The 14,868-nt window shown below is 42.4% G+C and overlaps 1 pseudogene; it reads left to right on the top strand.

Annotated features, from left to right (window-relative positions):
* The first annotated feature begins 340 nt into the window (after positions 1-340).
* On the top strand, positions 341-6,680 carry LOC132824810 (ferritin, higher subunit-like; annotated as a pseudogene).
* The last annotated feature ends 8,188 nt before the right edge of the window (positions 6,681-14,868 follow it).

Below are 14,868 nucleotides of genomic sequence, written 5' to 3'. Positions count from 1 at the left end.
GACTAGAATACAGTAGACAGTGTAGAATTAGAATTAGGTTTCATTGTCATGTGTACTCAAGTGAAGGGGTGCTGGAGTACAGTGAAAAGCGTACAGAATTGCCATTTTCCAGTGACATCTTATGTTCAAAGTTTCCTAGATTTAAAGAAATCTAAAGAAGTAAAGTTAAAAAAATTAAAGATTACAGCCCTTCTTAAAAGCAAGACTCTGAACTCTTCCACCCTGATGTTGAAACCATCACCAGCATGAAAGCAGTCGGCCTGCCCCAGATCCCTTTGCCACACCATTGCCACAGAACCGTGTCCCCATTCTTCGGCGCCATCTTGTCTCAGCCGCCACCATGAGTCTGCGCTGGGGCAGTGCAGCAGCAGGGTTCTGGATGGGGCACTGGGCCCAAACCCGCCTCCCTCTGCCGCCACAGCCATCGGTGAACAACCCTGCCTCCATTGCTTAGGAAAACCTCAATGCTGTCTGCGCTCTCCCACAGAAGGTGAGTACGGTTAAAATCACAAAAAGACAGGGAAAGGAAGAAAGGTAAAAGTGGGTGGAGTCCTCACACTGCCACTTCACTGCTATCTTGACTGGCATTAACTTGAATCCGCGCTGGTGCTCAACTCACCACCAGTGATACTGTCTGAGGATGAGAGGTAAGTTGAAAGAAAGAAAACCCCAAGAAAATAGAGAAAAAATGGAAAGAAATGAAGACAGAAGGGGAGCCACTACTCTGTTCGCCATTTAGAAATCGAGTTTTAAGCGTAAAAGATCAGGGATGCAGTCAGATGGTGGAGAGCCATTCAGGAAGTTGGGGCAAGGGGTGGGAAGAGGGGACGAGTTGGGTGGCAAAGAGGATAGTCGGGGGAGGGGTGGTCAAAGAGATAACCGAGAGGTTAGGTGGTCAAGGCCAGTTTGGGGAGTTTCAGGTGGCCAGTTTGTTGGGTCATAGTCAGGTGGTTGAGTGGGCAGTAGGAGGTTTACGATATCTGGGTCCGAAGTCTGTACGTGTGAGGGGAGTTGGTTTTGACGTTACCTAGGAGTTTGATCTGGATCTTTCCATCTAAAACTTCTGAGGTGACTATTCAGTAAGTACATGGGAACTCTCCAAAATCTCTAAAGTAGTGTTGGAGACACTTGTGGAATGTGCTGGGTAGCACTGGGAGACAATCCAGGGACTGGAAATTTGGCACCTTTTAAAACTATCCAGGATGTAGCTGCCCATCCCTATTTTTGTAATTTCAGCAAACCTGACTGAATTCTGTTCCTTCATCCAAGTCACTGATATTGCATTCCAACAGAGCATTTACTAGTTTTCAGAACTGTAAGTATAAAAGTTATTCACATACAAAGAATGAAGCACGTTTCTAGGAACTACAGTGAAAAGCTCCCAGCTTTTGAACTTGAAAGAATCACTGCGATCAAACTTTCTCCCACAGGAAGCAGAGGTCAAATTGAGCAGAAGTAATACATAAAATAATAACCAAAAAAATGGAATCCAATTATCATTCTTTTCAGGGATTGACCACAAAAGGAAGAACAGGAAAGTAAATCTTTGTTCAGAAGGCCTTTCACTGATGCAATTTCATTTTTAAAAGGAATATATGCTAACCCTCAATATTCTACGTGCATATAAAAATTAGCAGAATATATTTTGTTTGCAATGAAGAAATTTGATTTTATGTCTTTCTTCTTGGTCCGTCTGCAGGTTTTCATCAACTTCAGAGACACACAGTTATTATATTACTGAACTGATATTAAAAACCGACCACAAGAGGGTTAGTGGGTTATATTTTAAATTGTACTTTTGCACCATTTATATTCTTGCTTTATATTCTCAGTCATAGGTTTTCCCTGTTCCTTGCTTTCTTTCCAGTTGCTATTTATTACTTTCTCACGTTAAAATTTACAACAATAACAAGAAGTTACAAAGAGATCTGTCCAGTTCCCTCCCACTTCAACCCCCACCACACAGGCAGGGACTGCAGTGCTTAAAATTAGAAATCATTGTCAAATGTGGTAACATACATGCAGGTCGATACATAAAGATCTAATTAACATTATATTTATGAGGACTGTACCACAGACTATTAACAATGCTATGACAAATGTTATAAATTAAATATTTATTACGGTATGCTTTATTCCACATTTGTGAATATGCTTCCCTTCATTATAAGTGTCTGCCGTCTGGAACTATTTGTCTTCTCTGTTGCTGAAGCATTACCCTTGCTATTTTTTTTGACAAAGAAATGTTATTCAATGAACCTCAGCAGTCGATAAAACAGCTAGTCCGTTAACATTCTTGCAGCTTTGCACCTTTATGGAAAATAATAAAAATATGTTTACAAATGAAATTTCAATAATCCGTGTCCTTAGGCTTTGATTTCAGTTCAATTTTTAGTGAAAAAAACTTAATTGGAATAGAAAGCTTTCTGTGCTGTTTTCATAATGTGGTTCCTTTATTCCCTGGACCTCTCCATGTCAATTCTCCAAGCAGTAAAATTATTAAAACCATATATTACAGCAATGCTTGAATACATTTCTTTGGGGTTCATTACACTTTTATTTCATTGCTATCTGGGTTTTCTTTCATTAATCCACTTAGTGAGGTTCTTGCCAAATCATTGAGTTTTAGTAAAAAAATTATCAATCTTTAATTTCATTGCTGTATCTTTCAACAATTTTAAATAGAAGAAATTATTAAAAATTATAAATTTCTGAACTAAATTTTCTTCATTCCCCCTTCACTAAAAATAATACTTTGCTGAAGGTATTAGATTTCAAAATTATGTAGAATGGAAACCCACATCTCTTGAATGCTCTCTAGCTTACTGACGGCATTTCCTTGGCTTTTGACATCCATAAACCTCGTCTTTCGTCTCATTAACGTAAAGTCAGACTTTCTGTCCTTTAAAAGGTTTGATGCAGTTGGTTGGCTTGTATATCTTCAGTAAGCAACCATCATATCCCAGTCCCCTTCAGCTCTGAAGAAGACCCACCCCAGACTTGAAACATTAACTCTTGTTTCTCTCTCCACAGATGCTGCCGCACTTTACTGAGTTTCTCCAGTATTCTCAGGTTTTATTGCCTCTGCCTGTCTGCCTAGCTGCGTCAAGGGGGAATAGAATGAAGGAGTGAGCTCTGGCACCCATTGCATCAGTTGGATCCCAGATGCATTTTGTGAGTGAGCAATTGTAAAGATATCACAGAAGTGCCAAGAACATCATCAAACAAATTGCTGACAAAGAAATTAAATGCTGCTGTGAAGGAATTGCCAACCAGTCCTTGTGAGTACAGGTCTTTGAAGCAGCTGGCATTTTGTGACATGAAATCTTTAATATCCTTCAGCATTACATCTCTATCATTTGCTGGGAGCTGCTATAAAGTCTGTAGATGTGGTTCTGTGCCCGCACTGTACATCTCCAGGGGGACTGATGACTTATTCCTTGCCCCTCAGGAGGCTGTGTGTCAGCCATTGGTGGGCTGCTATTCTTCCTGAGCCTGCCCTCTCCCTTCTCTGTCTGACCTTAACCCTAGCTCTCTCCTTTCTGCTGTCCAACTCTAACCTTATCCTTCTTGGCTCTGCTCCCGTCTGGGAAGCAATATTGCCAGAGAATAGCAGGTTTAGCCTCAGCCATTCTGCACTTGGTAGGTGCAGGTCTGGAAGAGAAATCGGACAGAATAAAGAGGGTCATTAAAGGGATGCCTGAGCTCTGACATCCTTTGTAATGTTGTTGGATGTTGTGAATTCACAAAGGGATTGTGTTGAGCCTCCATAGCAAAACTACTGTCCTATGATTATAGATAACTTGGAGTGTTGCATCCAATACTCATGGTTAATAATTTCTCCAATTGCCTTTGGCATAAGCCAACTTCCAGAAAGATCCCTTTCAAGTGCCTCACACAAACACCCTCTAATAGCACTTCATCATTAAATTAATTGCAAGCTGGCTCTTAGGATTTAGCAGCTAAAATTCAGAGGCTTCACATGTTTAGAGGTGTTTGCCTTGATCAGTTGAGAACATGATGTTGTGGTGGCAAGTGCCTTGATACACAGAATATTGTTGAGCTCATAGATTGCAAGGTGACAGTCAAAGGGCACAATGTGATCCTCATGAGTCCTTCATGTCTGAATTGGGTTATTTGAAGAATATTCACTTCTGAGTTAAGGTGAATTGAAGGCTAGCATCGTTAATTACTTAAATAATGATGGTGTAGTGGCCCCTTGGTTGCTTACTTATTCTAGTGCTTTACTCTGTCCCCTCTATGAAAATAAATACTTACACCTCTCACTGTTCAATATCGTATCTTATTTTCCGGTTGGTTTTGGATCAATACCCACTAACATTGCATTTGTTTCAGTAAATTGCAGTCTCCACTTGCGTGCAACAAATTACTTCCCATTTTTCATATTCCTCGTTTCCGTTGCCATCCCTGTAGTACCTTTCCCACTTCCCACCTCCCCCTGTTTTGTTGAGTGCCTTAACATTACTATGGGAGTGCCCTCTGTAATTGTCATATTCTCTCACTGATCAAATGCATTACATCCAACCACTAGCCTTGGTGACTCTGTGGAGTGACCACTTAAAAGCCCCCAGATTAGGTGCAAGCCACTTCCCTGACTAGCCATGGCCCATTCCCCTGAACCGACCTGTGAGAACAGCCCATCCCCAGACTGCGACAGCACACCTAGAGATTGAAAGCAAGGCCCTGGCTGCATTTGCATGATATCCAGGATGGCCTGTGACCTGATCCACAGAATGCTTTGGTGCGAATTCCCAGACTTGAATTCATCAACTGAGTAGCTGACTGTGGCTAGCCCCTTCCCCAGACTAGAAATGACCCAAAACCTGGACTGACTACAGGAGTACCCCCTGACTGACAGGAGTCCACCCTTGCTCCACAAAATGATACTGTTGTTTGACTTCCAAGCATTGCCATGCTCTTTGAGCACATGCTGTGTAGGCTGCTGGTTCATGTTGGGTCTCCATGCTCTATATCAACATGTCCTTTAGGACATTCACATTCCTGGCTCTCAATCTGTGCTAAAATCTTTTTTTAAATTATTACTTATTCGTTCACAGGATGAGGGCGTCACTGCCTAGATCAGTATTTATTGCCCATCCCTAATTGCCCAGAGTGTTAAGGTCCTGATTCTAAAATGGGAAATGACCAGCTACCCATAGGTTGGTTAGTCCTTGTTAACAGGAAGGGAACTTATAGAGATAAAGAAAAGAAAAACCATTAATGAATATGATAGATGTGCATTGAAGATGCAGACACCATTATGAAAACAGAAGCTCCTGTCTGGACACCAGGACAGAGAAAGTACAAAGTGCTTGAGACTGGAAGATGCTTTGAGGATGTATAATCTGAAATTTGAGTTGATTGATAATTCTTTAACCAGGCTGCCCCAACCACAAAGAGAAGGGAATCTAACTCGGCGTAATAGAGGAGACAAAGTTCAAACAACCAGCAGCAAAAATGCATTGGCAGCTCATAAATAGCCCCTGTTTATTGTTATTGCAGGAGAGAATCAACTTGTCAACCCATTTGGTTTTTTAAAAAAAATTATTAACAAGATTACCGAATGAAACACAAATAAAAGAAAACAAATTACCAAAGAACTTAACCTATCCTGGAATACTAATGAAAAATATAGTTAAAATACTTGACTAATTTAACTTTTTCAGGAAATTTACAAGCACCTAGACAAAGGGAATGCAACAATTGGGATATATTCGGACATTGAAAAAGAACTTTATGAAGTTCCATGTAAGGAGATGAGGATTAAGATTGATGATATTTCAGGTAATGTGGCAGTATGGATAGCTGGAGGTTATTAAGTCAAGTAGAACTGAATGGAAGCTTCTCAATCTAAACTAGTCCCACTTGCCTGCGCTTGGCCAAAACCTTTTCTTATGTGTTTGTCTTACCAAAACGCGATGCCTTACATTTATCTGAATTAAACTCCATCTGCCACTCCTCAGCCCATTGGCTCAAATAATCACAATCCCTTTGTAATCTTAGATAATCTCCTTCACTATCCACTATACCACAACTTTGGTGTCATCTGCAAACTTACTAACCATGCCTCCTGTGGTGATTGGAACATGGGCCAGGTAGATCTCTGATTGGGATTGTTAACTTTGGCCAATCAGGGAGCCCTGGCTGACAGATATAAACAAGAGATTGAACTACCACAAGGACTGTGAGGATGCTGTTAACAAGCAGATCAACCTGGAGCTCTATTCTTCCTATGTTTACCTCTCTATGTCCTCTTACTTTGACCGGGATGACATTGCCCTGCGTCACTTTGCTGAGTTCTTCAAGGAGCAGTACCATGAGGAACAGGAACATGCTGAGAAACTGATGGAATTCCAGAATAAACGTGGAGGCAGAGTCCTCCTGCAGGATGTCAAGAATCCAGAGCAGGATGAGTGGGGCAATGGTCTGGAGGAATGCAGAGAGCTCTGCAGATGGAGAAGGATGTGAACCAGAGTTTGCTGGATCTGCACAAACTCTCCTCTGACCACACAGATCCTCATCTGTGTGACTTCCTGGAGAGGCACTACTTGGATAAGCAAGTGGAGATGATCAAGAAACTGGGAGATCACATCACCAACCTGAAGAGACTGGGAAGCCCTGAGAATGGCCTGGGAGAGTACCAGAGTCCCACACACTGAGATGAGTGGGATTCTGGAATCCCTGTTCTCTAATCCAATTCTGCTTCTCTTCTATCAAATACAGAAATAAAAGATTTATTATTAAACTAAAAAAGAACAGGAGATTCAACATGGGTGCTGGGGAAAAAAAGGCACTACCTGCAGTTGGCCAGTAGTGTGGAGGCAATTAAAAAAAATAAACAGGGGATTCAGAGTCTCCTCACACTAGGGACTAAATCTGAGCTGGCTGGTCAGAATCAATGTACTGTGCACATGTAAATAAAGTGTGACTTGGTGACAGGATACCAGTTTCTGAGGAGTTATTTGACCTCTTAAATTCTCATCCAACTCATTTATATAAATGACAAACAACAGTGGACATAGCATCGAACTAGAAAATATGGAAAAAATACTGGAAGTCTTTGGGAGGAAATGGGTTGGAAGGGTATGTGGGAAGATGCAATAAAAAATGGAAATTCATATCCACTCAAATATTAATATTTAGCAGAGAGTTAAATGCAAAGAAGCAAGGATTATAAAATTCAGGGAATGAGAGTGAAATAGGATCAGATGACATGAACGTGCAGATGCCAAAAGGTTACCTAGCTTGTTGAATCTCTGCAGAAAAAAATCATGATTAATTGATGGAAAACTTGGCTTTGAAAAGCCTGAAAACTGAGTGAGCAATGAGTAATTGTGTGGTTAAAGAAGAGTATGAGAGCTAAGAGCTTAAGCAGAAATGTGTTTAGAGTGAAAAGTAAAGATGCAGAGAGGACTCAGAAAGTTGTCATTCGAGATATGAAAACTTGGGAATAAAATTACTTCTATTTCAGTGAAATTTAATTCATTTTATAAGCGAGCCTTATGATCCATCAATTTTCAAGCAATCTTAAAGATTCTGGGTACATACCAAATAATTCAAGGTGACCATTGCAAGGCCCTTATTTAAAGGTTAATGTCAGTAACAACAAGTTTGATCTGCAAAATTCTGAAGGGACCACCTATGTACCTGTGTGTACCTGAGCTCCTTCACTGTATTAAACTGTATTACAAAAGCAGGTATGGTTTAATTTGTCAACTCTGTTGGTGGTCCATGCTGTAAAGCATTGACTTCCAAGAACATTCGTCAACTCTACCAGAGAGATTTGAGAAAATGGAAATTAGCGTGGACTGCCAAAATTATTGACTGCAGGGTCCAATGGTCATAATTTCAATTTTGTCTCTAAGTTTGGGTGAAAATTATATTAATGCTGGTTAATGAGATACTCAAGATTACATGCTGCGTACAAATCCACTTCTATATTCAAATGTAAAAACACTGATAGACCAGGGACAACCGGGACCTGTTCAACACTCTCCGGTGCAACCAACAAAGAAACCAACCAAACACTGGATATAGGTTTACTCGCAGAGCTGGAAGGTTCATTTCAGACGCTTTGTCATCATACTACGTAGCATCTTCAGTGACCTCTGGACGAAGCTTCACCTGGAGGTCACTGAAGATGTTATCTAGTATGATGACGAAATGTCTGAAAATGAACCTTGCAGCTCAGCAAGCAAACCTACATCCAGAATCTCAACTTGAGCTTCAAATCTTCTCAAAACTAACCAACCAAAATCAATAGTATCTCCAAATTTAAATGCAACAAAAACATGTATTTATATAGCATTACAAATATGGCCCGCGTTGGTTTTGGATTTCTGGCACAAGTGCTGTCTTGGTGGCTGACAACTCCAAATTACACAAGCTTTTGGTGTTCCTTTGAATGTTCAGAGCATGACAGGCTAGACCTAATTTTCTTATTTCTTCTCAAAGCAGTTATGTTGTGGAGACCGGGACAAAAAGGACCAGAGAGGGCACCGTAGTTTAGATTAGGGTGGTGCTGGAAAAGCACATCAGGTCAGGCAGCATTTGAGGAGCAGGAAAATCGATGCTTCGGGCAAAAGCCCTTCATCAGGAATACAGGCAGACAGCCTGAAGGGTGGAGAGATAAATGAGAGGAGGGTGGGGGTGAGGAGAAAATAGCATAGAGTAGGAAATGACCTGGGAGTTGCAGTGGGACAGAGCCTCCCTGAGATTCTTGTAGAGAGAGGAGGAAAACTTCTTCAAGACATGCATCCTTGCAAGAGGATTCGCAGTAGGGTTAAAATCAACTAGGTAAAAAGATTAGATTACTTACAGAGCGGAAACAGGCCCTTTGGCCCAACAAGTCCACACCGACCCGCAACCCACCCATACCCCTACATTTACCCCTTACCTAACACTACGGGCAATTTAGCATGGCCAATTCACCTGACCCGCACATCTTTGGACTGTGGGAGGAAACCCACGCAGACACAGGGAGAATGTGCAAACTCCACAGTCTGTCGCCTGAGTCGGGAATTGAACACAGGTCTCAGGCACTGTGAGACAGCAGTACTAACCACTGTGCCACCGTGTCACCCACAAACAATGACTGTAGACGCTGGAAACCAGAATTTAGATTAGGGTGGTGCTGGAAAAGCACAGCAGGTCAGACAGCATCCGAAGAGCAGTAAAATCGACGTTTCGGGCACTAGCCCTTCATCAGGAATACAGGCAGAGAGCCTGAAGGGTGGAGAGATAAATGAGAGGAGGGTGGGGGTGGGGAGAAAGTAGCATAGAGTAGGAAATGACCTGGGAGTTGCAATGGGAGAGGGACTTCCTGAGATTCTTATAGAGAATGGAAGAAAGCTTCTTCAAGGCATGCATAGGGCAGGCCACAGGACCAATTAGCTGATCAGAGGCAATCAAAGCAGAAGGTTGCTACTTTCAGGTGTTGATGAATTAGGAGAAAGGTTGCAGTGAAAGAGACTCCAACAGGTGCATTGCTGTTAACTGTGCTGCTGAGATGATGATTGCAACTTGCTGGAAGAGGTGATTCAGAAAGAAATCACAGGAGCTATTTGAAAGCTCTATGCTATAAGGACTCAGAAGTCCTGAGGAGCTAGGCAGGTGGTGGATGGTTGCTGGTTTTATGCTGAAGAATGTTATAACTCAAAAGAAGCCTTGGGGAGCTGCTGATAATTCAGTGCAACTGAGATTGGTGACAAAGGAAGCCCACAGCAGTACCTGTTTGGTGCAGCTGAGAAACACTGGAGCTTGAGAAACCCAAGAGCAGTGCCTGCTCAGTGAAGTTAGTTGTCTGTGAAAGAGCAGACATGTGTGTGCTGGAATAGCTTTGCATCTTCTAAGTTCCATTCTGTGAGGCACACTCCATGCTGAAGCATGGCTTCTTCTAACCCATTTATATACATGTATTCTAATCTACCTGTTGAGGGATGTTATTATATAACCTTGGAGCTGGTGGAATTTGAAACCAGGCCAGCTGGCTCAGAGGTAAGGACATTACCACTGCACCACAACAGCCTCCCATTTTTATATACTTATCCCAGCTATTGATGTAAATGAACACTTTCCTTAACCTTGTGCAAAGCTCTGATACCAAATATGGAGGCATCCGCTGTGACATTTGTTTCCCCATGATTTGAAATGCTGATTAGAACCACTGCACATCCATAAATGTGTGGCTCAGTGACTAGTTATGATTAGGAGGTGCAGGTGATGGACTGGAGTGGACAAAGTTAAAAATCACACAACACCAGGTTACAGTCCAACAGGTTTATTTGGAAGCACTAGCTTTCATTGCACTGCTACTTCACCAGCTGGTTGTGGAGTATGTGATGGTAAGAGTTGGAATTTATAGCTAAAGTTTACGGTGTGATGCAACTGAAATTATATATTCAATAAATAAATTCTGTGTCTTACGATCTTATACTCCACAACCAGTTGATGAAGGAGCAGCACTCCGAAAGCTAGTGCTTCCAAATAAACCTGTTGGACTATTACCTGGTGTTGTCTGATTTTTAACTCAGTGACTAATGTTTACCTCTGCATCAAAATACAATGGATATAACTCAATTAGGCAAAGATAAAACCTTATGAAGGGCTTATGCCCGAAACGTCGAATTTCCTATTCCTTGGATGCTGCCTAACCTGCTGAGCTTTAACCAGCAACACATTTTCAAAGATAAAACCTTAGGCTGACACACCACACCAGACCCCAAGTAGTAGTGTTGCTTTCTTGGAGCTACTGCTTTTGGATGAGGAAGTGTTGGCTTGGTAGCATTATCACTAGACTATTAATTCAGAGACTCGACTAATGTTCTAGGAACCCCGGTTCAAATCCTGCCTTAGCAGATGGTGGAATTTGAATTCAATAAAGATTCTGGAATAAAGGGTCTTAATGATGGCCATGAAACTGATGTCAATGATTGGAAAGAACCATCTGAATCACTAAGTTTAATGAACTTCAGGGAAGGAAATCTGTCATCTTTACCTGGTCATAGACAGAAACAATGCAGATGCTGGAATCCAAAACATAGCAAGCCAGGCAACATCAAGAGGTGTAACCCTTCTTCAGGACTTGAGATGAGTGGGGGGGGGGGGGGAACAGGGTGGTGAAGTGGGGATGGGTGAAGACAGGTGGAGGGTGCAACCTATGGACCTGGCTGCGAAGCTCGATGAGTTGTTCCCTAAGTTTATGTTCGGTCTCCCTGATGTAGAGAAGACCATACGAGGAGCACCTGATGCAGTAAACTAGGTTGGAGGAGAGGCAGGTGAACCTCTGTCTCGCCTGGAAGGACTGTTTGGGTCTCTGTATAGAGGTGAAGGGGTAGTCCTTACCTGGTCTGGCCGACATGTGACTCTAGACAAACAGCAATGTAGTTGCCTCTCAACTGCCCTCTGGTTTAGCCAGAGATGCCCACATCCCGTGAGTAAATAAAAAAAAAGATATTAAACCAAAATCTTATCTGCTCTGTTAAGTAAATGTAAAAGTTTCCATGATGCTGTTTCTAAGAAGAGCAGGGGAGTTTTGCTGGGCCAATATTTACCACACAATCAACGTTACTAAACAATATTATCTTGTCATTATCACACTGCTGTTTAGAGGAGCTTGCTGAGTGCAAATGCATTGTGATATTTTCTAGGATTGATGAATGATTATCTTTTGAAAGTGCTTCATTGGCTGTAAAGTTTGTTGGACCATTCTGAGGTAGTAAAAGTCACTATATAAATGCAAATGCTTCTCTCCTCTGCTTTCAAGAATATTACAACACCAAATTGCCTGTCAAGATGCATTGATGCATGGGTGAGCGAGAAAAATTGACCAACTCTTAATTACAATTAAGTTATAGCTTGACCACAATCCTATTAGTGTCAAAGCAGTTGCGATGATAGGCGTTCAACCCGAAACATTAGCTCTGTTTCTCTCTCCAAAGATGCACTTTGATTTGCTGCGTATTTCTATCATTATCAGTTTTTATTTGAAATGTTCTCTGGCAATTCCTTGCCAAGGTCTTTCCCTCTCCATTCCCTCTCCAAGCAATAAATAAACACATGTTGTCAAAAACCAGCATTACTTTCAGACAAAAGAGTGCTTCCAAGAATAAATCTCTAATTAGTTTGTAGCTCCACTGTGTTTTGTAGGACTTCCGCATTGTCCTACATTTTGTTAATAAGCTATTTAACACATTATCATCTGGCATCGCTTCATCACTAAATGGGCTATTACTCATCTCCTCAACAAACCCATTTGTCCCAGTTCCCAGAGGCTTAGCTCTAGGTTCTTCGCAAACAAAGAACTTCAATTCTTGTACTCTTTAGCATTCACCAGCTGTTACACGATGTCAATTAGCTCTGGTATCAAACAGTTGAATTAAAAATCCTGGCTAAGGAGGAGGTTGCAAGTTGGGAAGGCTGAGTGCAGCGAGAGATGAACAAACATTCTAAGGTGTGCCATGCCAGCAGATTGGAACTGGCTTGTTTCACAATTCCAGACAGCTCATCCTGACTAAAACAACACCCAGATCTGAACAGTCAGTTGGGCAATGCAAGCTGTGCGTGCTCTCAGCAGCCCAGAAGGCTGTTCACAGACTGTCTCCGTATGATGCTCTTGAAGTGCTACTATGTAAAACATTTTGAAAGGGAGAGAAGAGGAGGGATTGAAAGATGGAAGCAGGTGAGAGTGGGGAAGACGGGTGAGGCTTCATGATTGAAGGGATCATGGTGCAAGTCAAACGTGGTAAGACAAGTTGGGGTGTGGTCATAGAATCCTTACAGTACCTAAAGAGGCCATTCAGCCCATCGAGTTTGCACCGATTCTCCAAGGAGCGACCCACCCAGTCCCAACCCCCAACCCTATCCCCATAACCGCAAATTAATTGCAGCTAATCCATCTATCCTACACACCCCTAGACCATAGGGAAATGTAGCATGGCCAACCCAACTAACATCCACATTGTTGGACTGTGGGAGGAAACCGGGTCATCAGGCAGAAACCCACAAGGACATGGGGAGAGCATGCAAACTCCACACAGACAATTGCCCAAGGCTGGAATTCAACCTGGTTCCTTGGTGCTGTGAGGCAGCAGTGCTAACCACTGAGCCACCATGCCCCCCACAGAGTTATCACTGGATTAGTAATGTAGAGTCCTATGCACTGGGCACATGGGCTTAATCCCCATCATGGTGTGAATTTGAACTCACATTTTAACTAGGGTTAAAAGCTAGTTGAATGGTGACCAGTGATGTTTCACTGATTTCTTCTAGGGAAAGATAATCTGCCCACCTGACCTGGTTTGGCCTCCATGTGACTCCAGACCCACAGCAATGTGGTTGACTCTTAACTGCCCTCTGAAATTGCCTAGAAAGTCACTCTTCTGCATGTAATCACTGCAAAGTCCGATAAAAGGAACTAAAGCACGCCTGCAAACCCTGCATCAATTGAGTCACCCTAAATAACAATGGCAGGCATAGAAGTTGCAAAGTCCTCCTTACTAATATCTGGGGGTTGTGTCAAGTTTGGAAAAGCAATGGCCTGACAATACTTCTCACAGAATCTAGACCTTACAGCTAATATCACATTGATTCTGTACCCCAGGAAGTTTCATGGCGCTAAATTAGATATTGGTAAGAAAACCCAATGGTAAATCAGTATTGCTCCATGTTGAACACCAGCTGGAGGAGACATTGAGGGTGGTAGGGGTGCAGAATACTCTGGGCAGGGGAGTTCAATGCCCATCACAAACAATGGCTTGATAGCACCAATGTAGACCAAACATGCTGAGCCCTGAAGGACATTGCTGCTAGACTGGGTCTGTAGCAGATGTTGACTGGGTCTGTAGCACAAGAGGGAAGAATCTATATGACATTGTCCTAATCAATCTGCCTGTCGAAGATTAATCAGTCCATGACAGCATTGGAAAGAGTGAACATTGCACAGTCTTTGTGGAAGCAAAGTCATGGCTTCACATTGAGAACACCCTCCATTGTGTTGGATGGCACTATAACCATGCAAAGTTGCACAGACTTCGAACCGATCTAACAACTCAAGACTGGACATCCATGAGGCGCTGTGGGCTATCAGCATCAGCAGCAATAGCAGCAGAATTGTACGGAATCTGCAGCCTCATGGCCTGGCATATACCCCACTCTATTATTACCATCAAGACAGGGATTCAACCCTGGTTTGATGAATGGTGCATAGTGCAGGAGGGAATGCAAGGAGTAGCACCAAGCTTATTGGTAATGAGATGTCAATCCGGTAAAGCTATTAAACAGGAGTACATGCATGCCAATAGCAGAAAGTGACAGAGAGCTGAGCAATCCCAAAATCTGAGCTCTACACTCCTACCACATCCAATCATGAATTGTGGTGCAGATCAAACAACTCACTGCAGGAAGATGTTCCATAAATAGCCCCATCCCCACCAATGGGGGAGCCCAGCACATCAGTAAAGGAAAAGGGTGAACTGTTTTCAGGTATTTTTAGCTAGAAATGCCAAGTAGATGATTCATCTCCACCTACGCCTGCGAACTACAGCATCACAGATGCCAGTCTTCATCCATGTAAATTCACTTCAGGTGATGTCACAAAACAGCAAAAGCCCTGGGTCTAGCAACATTCTGGCTAACGCACTGAAGACATATCCTTCGGAACTAGCTGCACCCCGAACCAAGCTATTCCATAACACCCCAAAGTTGGCATCTCTCCAACTATGTGGAAAATTGCCCAGGCATGTGTTGTGCATAAATAGCAAGACAAATCTAGCCTAATCAATTCACGTTTGAACACACAGAGTTCTGAAGAAGCCTCAAAACATTCATTCCGTTTGGCTCTCCATGGCT

This window comes from Hemiscyllium ocellatum, chromosome 19 (genome assembly GCF_020745735.1).
Source record: "Hemiscyllium ocellatum isolate sHemOce1 chromosome 19, sHemOce1.pat.X.cur, whole genome shotgun sequence".
In the NCBI taxonomy this organism is placed as follows: domain Eukaryota; kingdom Metazoa; phylum Chordata; class Chondrichthyes; order Orectolobiformes; family Hemiscylliidae; genus Hemiscyllium; species Hemiscyllium ocellatum.
Note: the sequence above shows the minus strand (reverse complement) of the source record. Positions and strands in the feature narration are given on the sequence as shown.